At 41.5% G+C, this 12,175-nt stretch overlaps 1 non-coding gene across 1 annotated transcript; it reads left to right on the top strand.

The window, feature by feature from the left end:
- The first annotated feature begins 2,772 nt into the window (after window positions 1–2,772).
- LOC133833480 (small nucleolar RNA R71) lies at window positions 2,773–2,879 on the top strand. The gene has a single exon (XR_009892857.1). It is a non-coding gene; the product is annotated as a small nucleolar RNA R71 (small nucleolar RNA).
- The last annotated feature ends 9,296 nt before the right edge of the window (window positions 2,880–12,175 follow it).

Raw genomic sequence — 12,175 nt, 5'->3', positions numbered from 1 at the left:
GGCGGTGGAAGATTTTCTATTGTAGAGATTTTTGCTCGATCCACTTCAATACCTTTACTGGATACTTTGTGCCCAAGTACTATGCCTTCTTTTACCATAAAATGGCATTTTCCCCAATTTAACGCCAGATTTTCTTTTTCACATCGATTCAATACATTCTCCAAGTTACCCAAACACATATCAAACGAAGAGCCAAAACAGAAAATTCATCCATAAAAATCTCAATGCTCCTTTCCACCATATCCGAAAAGATAGGCATCATGCACCCTTGAAATGTTGCCGGTGCATTACATAGTCTGAATGGCATTCTCCTTAAAGAAAATGTTCCATAGGGACATGTAAATGTTGCTTTCTCTCGGTCCCCTGGTGTGATGGCAATTTGATGATACCATGAGTGACCATCTAAAAAGAAATAATACTCATTACTAGCTAACCTATCAAACGTTTGATCAATAAAGGGAAGTAGGAAGTGATCTTTCCGTGTTGCCTTATTTAATTTTCGATAGTTAATACAAATGCGCCATCCGTTCACTGTTCAAGTTGGAATTAGCTCGTTATTTTCATTTTTTACTACTGTAATTCCACCCTTCTTTGGAACCACCTACACTGGACTCACCCAAGCACTATCAGAAATTGGGTAGATCACCCCGACGTCCAACCATTTAAGGATCTGCTCAAGTACAACCTCCTTCATAGCTGGATTGAGTCTTCTCTGAGCTTCTATAGATGGCTTGCTATCTTCCTCCAATAAAATTTATGCATTACTGTTGAAGGACTTATTCCTCTAATATCTGCCAATGTCCACCCAATGGCCAATTTATGAACCCGTAGAACCCTCAACAAAATCTCCAATTCAGTTTTTGAGAGGTCGGCTAAAACAATTACATGTAAAGTCTCCTTCTCACCCAAGTACGCATAACACAAATGATTCGGAAGAGAATTTAATTGCAATTGCGATGGCTGCTGAATAGATGTTAATGGTCGTTCGAGTCCCTCCGCCAACTCTTCAAATTTCTTCCTGTACGGTTGATAAGAGTTAATCCATTTTACATATTCTCTCATCTTGACATCATCATCATCTTCCTCACCACCTATCAACACTGCCTCTAAGGCATTTTTACTCACCCTTCTTTTCGAGACTGATTTATCTATCACATCCACACTATAACAATTGTCACTAGCCCTCAGATATGTCATTGCCTTGAAAACATTGAATACCACCTTATCTCCTTGAACCCGAAGCTTCAATTCACCCTTCTGAACATCAATGAGAGCCTGGCTGGTGGCTAGGAATGGTCTTCCAAGAATGATAGGAATGTCTACATCCTCCTCCATATCAAGAACAATAAAATCAACAGGAAAAATAAACTTATCCACCTTCACAAGAACATCTTCAATGTTACCCCGTGGATGCTTCACCGATCGATCTGCCAACTGTAGAGTAACTGTTGTCGGTCTTGCTTCACCCAAACCAAGTCTTCTTAACACAGATAAGGGCATCAAATTAATACTCGCCCCCAAATCACACAAGGCATGCTTACACTCAAATTTTCCAATTGTGCAAGGTATAGTAAAGCTCCCCATATCTCTCAACTTTTGGGGCAGCTTCCTTTGAAATATTGGAGTGCATTCTTCAATGAGCGCCATAGTTTCATAGTCTTCCATCTTTCTTTTCTTAGACAGAATCTCTTTCATGAACTTCACATATCTGGGCATTTGCTCCAAAGCCTCAGCAAAAGGGATATTGATGTGCAGCTTTTTAAACACCTCTAAATACTTAGAAAATTGTTTATCAAGAGTAGTTTTTCTAAGCCTCTGAGGATATGGAACTCGGACTGGCTGGTCAACAACAACTGGAGGAATCTTCTCTGTGCTCTTGTGATCTTCAGTAACCCCTTGCTCAACTGTATCAGACTTTTCACCCAAATCTTCATTCTCAACCACTGATTGTTGTACACTACACTGCTCAATTTGTTTACCACATCTCAGAGTAATTACCTGACATTGCTCTTTAGGATTAACTTTAGTGTTGCTAGGCAAGTTTCCCTGAGGTCTATTATTCAGCATATTGGCTAGCTGCCCCACTTGTGTTTCAAGATTTTTGATAGAAGATCTAGTCTCAGTCATAAACTGAGTTTGAGTGTTGGTAAGAGTCAATAGTGCAGCTTATAATTCATTAGGCCTACTGGTGGAGCTTGTGACCAAGGTTGTTGTGATGAAGAGGCTTGATTCATTGGTTATTGTGGCATATTCTGCTAAAAATGACCCTGAAACTGAGGTTGCTGGCCCTGGTTGTTTCTCCAAGATAATTTGGGGTGATTTATCCACCCAACATTGTAAGTGTTGGAGAATGGATTGTTAAATGGCCTCTGAAAATTTCCCATAACTCGAACCTGAGCTTGGTCCATAGGAATGATATTATTATTAGCAGGACACTGATCAAAAGAGGGAGAACCACCAAAAATTTCACACATAGCCGCCATCTGAATCGCATTAGCAGACACAATATTTTGTTGCAATTGTTTTGTCAATGAGGCTACTTGTGCTGTAAGAGAAGTAATTGCATCAAGTTCATGTACCCTAGCTACCTTTCTAACCCTAGATGACTTCTCATAAAACCATTGATGATTGTTTGTGGCCATGTCCTCTAGTAATTCATAAGCTTCATTGGCACTCTTACTCATGAATGCCCCACCAGCTGCAACATCTATAATTGTTCTTGTTGTACCACACAGCCTATTGTAAAAATTGTGGACTAACATCCACTGTTCTATACCATGATGGGGACATTTTCTCTATAGCTCCTTGAACCTTTCCCAAGGGTCATACAAAGATTCACCGTCCAGCTGATAAAAATTATTAATCTCCCCTCTCAATTTAGCAGCTTTCGATGGAGGAAAGAACATGGCAAGGAATTTCTTAGCCAAATCCTCCCAAGTATTTATCGAATTAGATTGAAGGGAGTTCAACCAACTCTTAGCTCTTTCCCGCATCGAAAATGGGAGTAACCTTAACCTGATTGCATTGTCGCTCACTCCATTATACCTGAAGGTATCACACAACTCCAAGAAATTTGCCAAAGTCCATATGGGGGTCTTCAGAAGGCAAACTGCCAAATTGGACAGTGGAGTGCACCATTTGCAAGATCGCCAGCTTAATCTCAAAATTATTGGCCTCCACAGCTGGCGATCTTATACATTTTTGTACTCCCGTAACAGTGGGCAGTACATAATCTCTCAGCTTCCTTACAGTAGGATTTTGACCCTGACTTTGAACAACCTCTAGAACCCCATTATTCCCATCATTCTGTGCCATCTCCACAATCTAACGAGCCAACCTCTTGCTTCTTCTATTTGTTTGCAAGCCTTCTCAATCTTAGGATTAACATGAACAAGACTATCTACTCCTCTTCTGCTACGCATATAACAAAACTACATGAAATTGATAAAGAAACGCAACTGAAACAGGTTAGAAACAAGACAAAGAACAACCAAATTAGAAATAAAATTAATTAGACTGATATTGATAGTTTTCAGTCCCCGGCAACGGCGCCAAAAACTTGTTGCAAAATTGATTGCTACGCAAGTGCACGTATTGCAAATAGTAATAATCTTGGTAAAACCAAGTATCATTCTCAAGGACTGAATTACCAATTACCAACCAATTAATTTTTTTGTTTCTATTTGGTCAATTAAACTTTGATTTTTGTAACAAGGAAAAATAAAATTATAAATTGTAGGAACAAAATTAAAAAACTCAATAAAGAAAATAAGTAGGAGAAAATCTTGAATTTAAATAATGATAGAGTAATTAGGACAGTTAATCTCATCAACAATCCTCCCTATTAATCCATAATACAAGTTGCCAATTTCTTCTTCTTTCTTCCTATTTCAATTAACGAGTTGACAAAAGCAGCTTATCATCATGTTATGAATTATAAACTCAACCTATGTGAAAATTTCCTATATTTCTATGGTAAATTTAATCACAAAGACAACATTAATCAAAACAACTCAAAAGAGAGTTACACAATTAATTCAGATACTCTCGTTCCAAATTAAAATTGCATCCTAAACAACCAAAGCAAATTCAAATCGCACTTCTCAGATTTTGATTCAAAAACATAAAGGTAATGACTATTAGATGGAAAGTCAATAATCAATCAACAAGCACAGATTGCAAGGAATTGAAAAGAAGATGAAGAAGTAACGATAATTGCATTAGTTCATAATATGGATTCAAGCTACTCAATTAACAACCCTAAATAGAATATCAGTTCATAACTGTCATTCTAAAGACAATGAAATTCAAGAACAAACATAAAAAAATAGATGAATGCAAACAATTGATGAAGCCTCCCAAGGTGTTCTCTAAGATTTTTCACCACCAAAAAACGGTCTGCCTCTTTCTTTTCGAAACTAGGTTTATAACCTAATTTTTTTTCTTTCTGAAGGAATTGGGTCGTGGCCCAGCTGTTCAAGCACCGCGGCTCATGTCCCAAAAACTGAATTTTTCGTTGAGGCAAGCCGCGGCGCAACTGTCCACCTGCAGCGGCCCGTGTCTTTATTTCCCTAGAAATTTGCCCTTCCAAGCCACGACCCTCCAAAACCATGTCGCGACTCGTGTCTTGACTTTGAAACACTGCTTCTGTGAAGAAGTTGGCCGAGTCTCCAAATTTCTCAAGCCGCGACCCTTAATGAATTCTTCAATTTTTGCAATTTTAAACCCGAAAAATCACCAATGCCTTCAAATCATGCCGGAATCCATCCTTTATTGTAAAAAACACCGAAACTTGGGTTTTTCTTCTCTTTTTGAACAAATTTCCTCCAAGTATTCAAATCCTCCTTTTTATTTGCTAAAATTGAAAAATAAATAAATAAAAACGTAAAACTGCACTAAATGAAATAAAAATAACATAAAAGACTACGTAAAACACCACCTAACCATGACATAAACTAGACTCAATAGTAAGGAAGATGTGCTCTCTGGTATCAATAAAACTTTTATAGAAGGTATACGGTGTAGGTATGGGCTCACCTCCGCATTTGTGCTCTTTCTATCGATCGTCTTTTTGTCCTTCGTATGTTATTTTCTTTTAGCATTGTTTGGGCTGTCATGAGCAGAGAGCTTTGGTGAAGGCTCACTTCCTCCTGCCCTTTTATTCTATTGCCCTTCTTCAACTAGAATATACATTTGTGCTCTTTCGAAGAATTCATCTAAGTCTGTGACCTCTATCTTGAGCATATTATCCCATAACTTGCTTCTAGGATGAACTCTGGATGTGATAGCCATCTTGAGCTCTGTTCTAGTTAAACTACCCACCTTAGCTGCTTCCATATTGAATATATGGATATAGCTCTTTGGGTTTTCACCCTCGCCTTGCTTTATGGTAGCGAGGCTGGTACCTGACATAGCATACTCACGGATTGCATGGTGTTGTTAGAGGAATTCGTCAGAGAACTAATGCCATGACCTAATGGCTCCTAGGCTTAACCTCTAAAACCACTTATACACAACTCCTTTTAGCGTTACAGTAAAGCAATGGCATCTTGCCCTCATTTTAACCCCTTTAACATCATTAGGTGATTGAAGGTGTCTAAGTGATACTTAGGGTTTATAGTGCCCTCGTATGGGGTCATGTGAGGCTCCTTGAAGTTGGTAGGGAGTTGCTCAATCTGGATTTATCTTGTGAAAGACGACTTGTAATCGAACTCATCGTCCCTTTCGTGCCCCCCCCCCCCCAAAGATGCAGCGACGATCTTGTTCTGAAGGCTTTGCATTTCATTGTCTAGATCCCTTTTCCTTTTGTTCAAGGAGTCTCATAGGTCCTCAGGGCGAAATCTCACTTTGGTTGTGTCCCTCGAGGAAGTTGTAGGGGGTGTGGTTCTCATCTCTGACCCTCTTTGGTTAAGCTTTTGCCTTAAGTCAGGTGGAGCTCTTTTGGAGGTGGTATTGGGTTCACACCTCTCGTAGGTTGGGTTCGCACTAGGTTGCACCACTGGGGTAGAATCTTCCTTGTGTATTGGGCGAGGGGTATTACTAATGGAAAGTCATGTTTCACCATCATCCATGAGTATGGTAGTTTCACTTCACACATGCTCTTTCTCTTTATGCTTTGGGAGGGGTGCATCAAACTTTTCGTGTAACAAAGTGTTGAGTACCTCTTGCATGTTTTCCACCGTGGTCACCAACCTCTTATTTTTTAAGTGTAAGTCACGTATTTCATCTTCATAGTGATGAGTTATGGAGCTTGAGCTCACTCAGTGTACTCGTGGTCTCCTACCGAGGCTCCGCTTGGAGGGACCAGGGTCTCAATGGTTTAAACGTAGGGCCACCGAAGGCCTTGGCGGAATGTGAGGTGCATGACCCTCCATTGGAGTGGTGGCATGTGCTGCAAGGTCCAGTGTAGGATGAATGGTTGGGGATGATAATTATTCCTCTTCGCCATTGTCTATGGCCAATTTGGCGCACCTCCATTCATCGGCGAAGGAGGATCTCTTATGGACGTCGTTAGCTGGGTTTCGTCTAGGTGAACCTTCACTTCTTGATGATCTTATATGCGTTTTGAATGCCTTGGCATTTTTCCTTACTGGAATCAATAGACGAACTACTGTTTGTTAGTTGTTCTTCCCACAGACAGTGCCAAACTATTGACGGTGAGAACTCGTCAACAGACTCAGATAAAAAAACTCACAGATTAGTAAACAATCAATGAACCTTCATAAACTTAGAAGAATGCAAAATATACTTTGAACATAAAATGAAGTTGTAGAGAATTAATGTTTGTATTGCTCAATTTCCTTTGGCTACAATGAGTTTTTTCAACCTCCACAACTGATCAGGGGGAGGCCCTCTTTATAGGGGAGCTTTCATGGCTCATAGTACAAAAATGGTTCCAAGGAGACAAAGAGGCAGTAGTACTATGTTGTACGTCAGAAGATCATGGAGCAGACGTTAGTCATTTCGAGTTCTAGGCCTGCCGGGCCTGACATCTGTTGGAGGCGTGGGAGGAGGTTCTCCTCCTAGTAACTTGTACAACCACCACCTGTCCAACAACATATGACCACTACTCTTCTGACCAAGTACGACTGCTACTGGTCTGGTTCGTACTCCGTACTACTCAGGCCTATTTCTCATTCCTCATATTTTCCATACCTTGATAAGTTCTTGAGAGCTCGAGTGCAAGGCATTTACAGCTTGAGGTTGAGGATGGAATTTGCCTTCAGGCTATAAAGACTCTTTGAGCTTATTTCCTTTTAAGATAGATGATGGTCTAAAAAAGTTGGTATTCCAAGGTTGTTGAGGCCCTCTAGACCATCTCATTTGCTTCTAGGGAGTTTTACAAGTGTCTTATGGTTTTGGAGAGCATCAAACCATTGGGCTTCTCCCCCCCCCCCCCCCCCCCACCCCGTAAGTCGGCCTCTTGGGTGAACTCGCTCCCTGAGCTTTCCCCTGGGGTCCTGTGGGCGTGAGCTTGGTCCTTTAAGCTTCTCCTTCTTTCCAAAGCACTTCTTAGGCGCTTGCTTCTTGTTCGACTTCTCTTCTCATTTTTCCATGCTCACAGAAGTCAACTATGTGGTTCTCTCTCTCCTTTATTTGGATTGAGTCACTGAGGTATATTTTTCGAAAAGAAAATATAATAATTTTTTGAAGAAAAAACATAATACATGACTTATTTGATAAAAGACAATATAGATGTGGTAAATATGTAATCCAAATATAACTGTTTTACTATTCTAGTAAGTGTAGGAAGCTAGTTAAATTCGGTTACACAGCTGGCAATCATATAGGCTATGTATTTAAGCCATTTTTCTTTGAGATGTAATCTGTAGAATTATTTTCATTTTTCATTCTGTAACATTCGAAAGTAAAGATAGAGAGAGATTGAGAAACCCAGTAGAGAGAGAAGTGATTTCTTTTTGGTGAGAAGTTTTTCGGGTTTGAAGAAGCACATATGTATATAGATGATAACTTTTAGATTGCTCGAAGAACATATCAACCTTGTAACAGAGTTCATATATGACAATAATAGCCTCAAGTGTAACTGGATGTAGGCCAACACATGTGTTGGCTTAACTAGTATAAATCTAGTGTTGTTCTTTCCAATTTTAATGCATTTTATTTTACTTTTCTTTGAATCGTTCACTTTATGTTTGCTAAATTTCCATTTATTGTTTGTTGTTTTAAGATTTGATTCTCGATTGTTTCTTTCAGTTGTGTTGTTAAATTACAACAGTGGTACTAGAGATCAGGTTTGGAATGAAGAAGGAACTCAAATTTTTTAAGAAAAGTTCAAGATTCTTTGAAAGAAAACAACATGTGTTCAACATATGCAAGATTTGATGTTGAGAAATTTGATGGCACGGGTGATTTTAGGTTTGTGAAAGAAAAGATGATGGCCATCTTGAACTATCAAAAACTTGATGATGCATTGATCAGTGAGACAAAAGATGTAATTGAATGAGATTCAGATAAGGAGGAGAAGGAATTGTCAACAAAACAAGCAAGATATGCCATAGTAATGAATCTTTATGATAATGTCCTAAGGCATGTTATATGAGAAAAATCAGCTTCTGGGTTATGGACTAAGCTCGAACAACTTTTAATGGCTAAGTCAACAACATTAAAAATCTTATTGAAAGGAAAGCTCTATGGGTTCAAGATGAATGAAACTACATCACTTGAGCATAATTTTGATGAGATGAACAAGATTGTTCTTGCAGTTGCCAACATGGGAGAGAACATTAAAGAAGAGGATCAAACTGTAATTTTATTCAACAACCTGCTCGATCTATTCAAAGAAATGATGAGGACAGTGATCATGAATAGCCCAGATACCTTAACTCTTGAAGATGTGTTAAGCATTCTTCGATCCAGAGATGCAGAAATGTCTTGGGAAAAAGCAGCCAACCAACAAAGAAATGATCAGAGTCTCATAGTTAGAGGTAGACAACCAAGAAGTCATTTCTCTAGAGGTCATTTGAAGGAGTAAAGCCATTCAAGATTCAATCATAGATACTGCATACACAAAATTTCATCATTGTGGGAATGTTGGGAACCTAATAAGACACTGCTGGGAATTAAAGAAAAAGAAAAAGAAAGACGAAATCAAGACATCTCAAGATACTGCATACACAAAATATTCTTAAAAAGGTTGAGTATGCCAATATTCCAGTTGCACGAGGCCCTCGCCTTGAGCCCTCCAAAATATAGGCTCGAGATGGAAACGACCAAGCCTGACCTTGCCCATTGCGCTAAAGGCCTCGCGACGACACCAAGAGATGCAGGGCCTCACCCCACGGACCCCATCTTGCGCCCCAGGCGCCTCGCATGCAGCGTCTAATAAGGTCCCTCACACACATTGCCTTGCGCTAGTGTCTTGCGAGGGCATCTGCCTGCTGCACCTCGCACACAGTGTCTCGCGAGGCCCCTCGCATGCAGCGTCTCGCAAGGCCCCTCGCACACACTGCCTCGCGCTAGCATCTTGTGAAGGCATCCGCTTGCTGCGCCTCTCACGCAGCGTCTCGCGAGGCCCCTCGCATGCAGCGTCTTGCAAGGCCCCTCACTCACACCGTCTCACACTAGCATCTCGCGAGGACATCCGCCTTCTTCGCCTTGCATGCAGTGTCTCGCGAGGGTCTTGCCTCCCAGGCATCTTGGGATCGTGCCCCCTGATGACATATGGGGACTTCAATACTTGAAGTTCGTAGGAATACGGTGCCTTGCGAGGATGAAAACTAACACATGACCAGAAGAGCACGTACATGTGTGGAATGCGCAGAAAAGTAGTGAACCTTGTCCACCCCAGGTAGGAAATATGTACGGGGGTACAACCCTGAAAACCCCAGATGTCTGACCCTAATCTCCACACCTGACAAGGGGTGGTCGTATGTGTAAGGTACCTGACGTGGTCCTTACCAGCTAGCCTCTGACATTGGTACTAAATGGATAGTGGAGGTACAACCAGGTACTAAAATTGAGGTACTCCCGCAGAACCTTGGCGTGTACTAGAGCCGACCACCATGCTCCAGGCACCACAACCATCTGTAGACTGCATATGCAGGGTCGTGTTCCCCAGGAACCACCATATACAGAGGCCCAATAGTGCTCTACTATAAATATGACCTCCCTTCACCTGAGAAGGGGGTCGAATTCTGAGAATTTTTGTAACCAGTCATTGTTAATGAAAACACACATCCTGCATTCTCTTTATTTTCCATTCTAAAATTCAAGCATTTACGTTTTGTGTTCTTGAAATCATAAGAAAGTTTGCTTAAAGTTTAGTCTATTTAAGTTTACTTATTTTACAAATCACCAAGTTCTTGATCTAACTTAGTTGACGAGTTCTTACCGTCAACAGTTTGGCATCGTCTGTGGGAAGGATAAGTGTCAAGCCACTGTTCTTCTATTGATTCCCCCAGAGAAAAATTCCAACATGTTCTAAGCGTCTGAGAGAACCACGAGAGGTTGAGGTCCACCTGGACGGAGATCAGCAGAAAGCCTCCATGAGGAATCCTCCACCACCCGAAAATGTGGATGCACCAAAGGAGCCCAGGGCTACTGAAGATGAAAGGGAGGTTTCATCGCCAGCTGTCCAGCTCGATGAAAACCATCTAGGGAGGCGCAGGAGCGTTTTCTCCCCCAAGTCCGCTGCAAGTGCCGAACTCTGGCCGGCAAGACCCGGGTCCTTCAATGCGCAAGTTTGACAAGAGTCTTCGAGTACATTTGATAAGCTTGAGCTCTAGGACACGATTCTACGAAGAGGAGATACGCAAGTTACACCAAAAGAACCAAAGGCTAGAAACCACCTTAGAAAATATGCAGGAGGTGTTGAGTGGCCTACTACAGGGAATGTCAAGCATGCCTCTTCCTAGGAAAAATGAGAAAGTCCATGAGGGAGGAGAAACCACAGTCCCTATAGATGATGGGAGGACTCGACTCTCCACTAGAAATACCCCACGGTCAAAGCAGCATGAACGTCCCGGGCAGGCGAAGCAGCATAAAAGGCCAGAGCGGAGGAATGACACTAACCCTCAAAACAAAGTTGAGGTTACTTTAAGGGAAACACCCCCAGACTTGAGGGAAGAGCTCAATAGGAAAAGGACGAATGAGAGGACCACACCTCCTGTGGCTCCCTCAGATGACAAAAAGAAAGGAAAGGACAACCCATCCAACTTGAGAGACTCCTTGAACAAAAGGAGACAAGACTTAGACATTGAGATGAGGAGCCTACGGAGCAAGATAATCGTCATGTCTGGGGGGCACGCTGTCGATGACGAGTTTGATTACGAATCACCCTTCATTAGGGAAATCCAAGTCGTTTGGCTCCCAGCGAACTTCAAAGAGCCTCACATGACCCCTTACGAGGGAAATACAGATCCAAAGTGCCATCTTGACGCGTTCAATGACCTAATGGAGTTAAGGGAAATTAATAGCAGAGCTAGATGTCACTGCTTTGCTGTAACGTTAAAGGGTCCTGCGTACAAGTGGTTCAAGAGACTTCGACCAGGGTCCATCAGGTTTTGGCAACAATTTTTTTAGAATTTCTCCAGCAACATCATGATGTTCGTGATTACACTACGCTAGGCACCAGCCTCGCTAACGTAAATCAAGGAGAAGACGAGAGCCTAAAGAGCTATATCCATAGGTTCAGTATGGAGGCAGCCAAAGTAGGAAGCCTAACCCGAGGGGAGTTAAAAATGGCCATTACAGCTGGAGTGCATCCAAGTAGTAAGTTGTGGGAAAACATGCTAAAGAGGGAGGTCACTCACTTAGACAATTTCTACAAACGGGCACAGAAATACATCCTTGTTGAGGACGGTCATGAGAGTCTTAGGGCTGGAAAGAGCGAGTCATCCCTAAAACCCTCAATCTGTGAAGGCCTAAATAGTGCAAAGAAAAAGAGGGCCTACGAAGGGTTGAGAGATGATCGTCCTCGGAAGCCCCAACGTATTGGTGAACACAGACAGACTCCATACACCTTTATACTCAACTACACATACTAGGGAACATACCTGTGTCATGAATAAGAATCAGGTCCCCTTCAGGAGACCCTCGCCAATGAAAAAATCGATCAAAAAGAGACCCCACTAACTATTATCAGTATCATAAAGACATTGGCCACACCACAGCAGAATGCACTCATTTGAAGGTAGAAATCGAAGAGCTTATACGC

The sequence above is a fragment of the Humulus lupulus genome, chromosome 4 (assembly GCF_963169125.1).
Source record: "Humulus lupulus chromosome 4, drHumLupu1.1, whole genome shotgun sequence".
Lineage (NCBI taxonomy): Eukaryota > Viridiplantae > Streptophyta > Magnoliopsida > Rosales > Cannabaceae > Humulus > Humulus lupulus.
The sequence above is the reverse complement of the archived record's forward strand: the minus strand, read 5'-3'. Positions and strand labels throughout refer to the sequence as shown.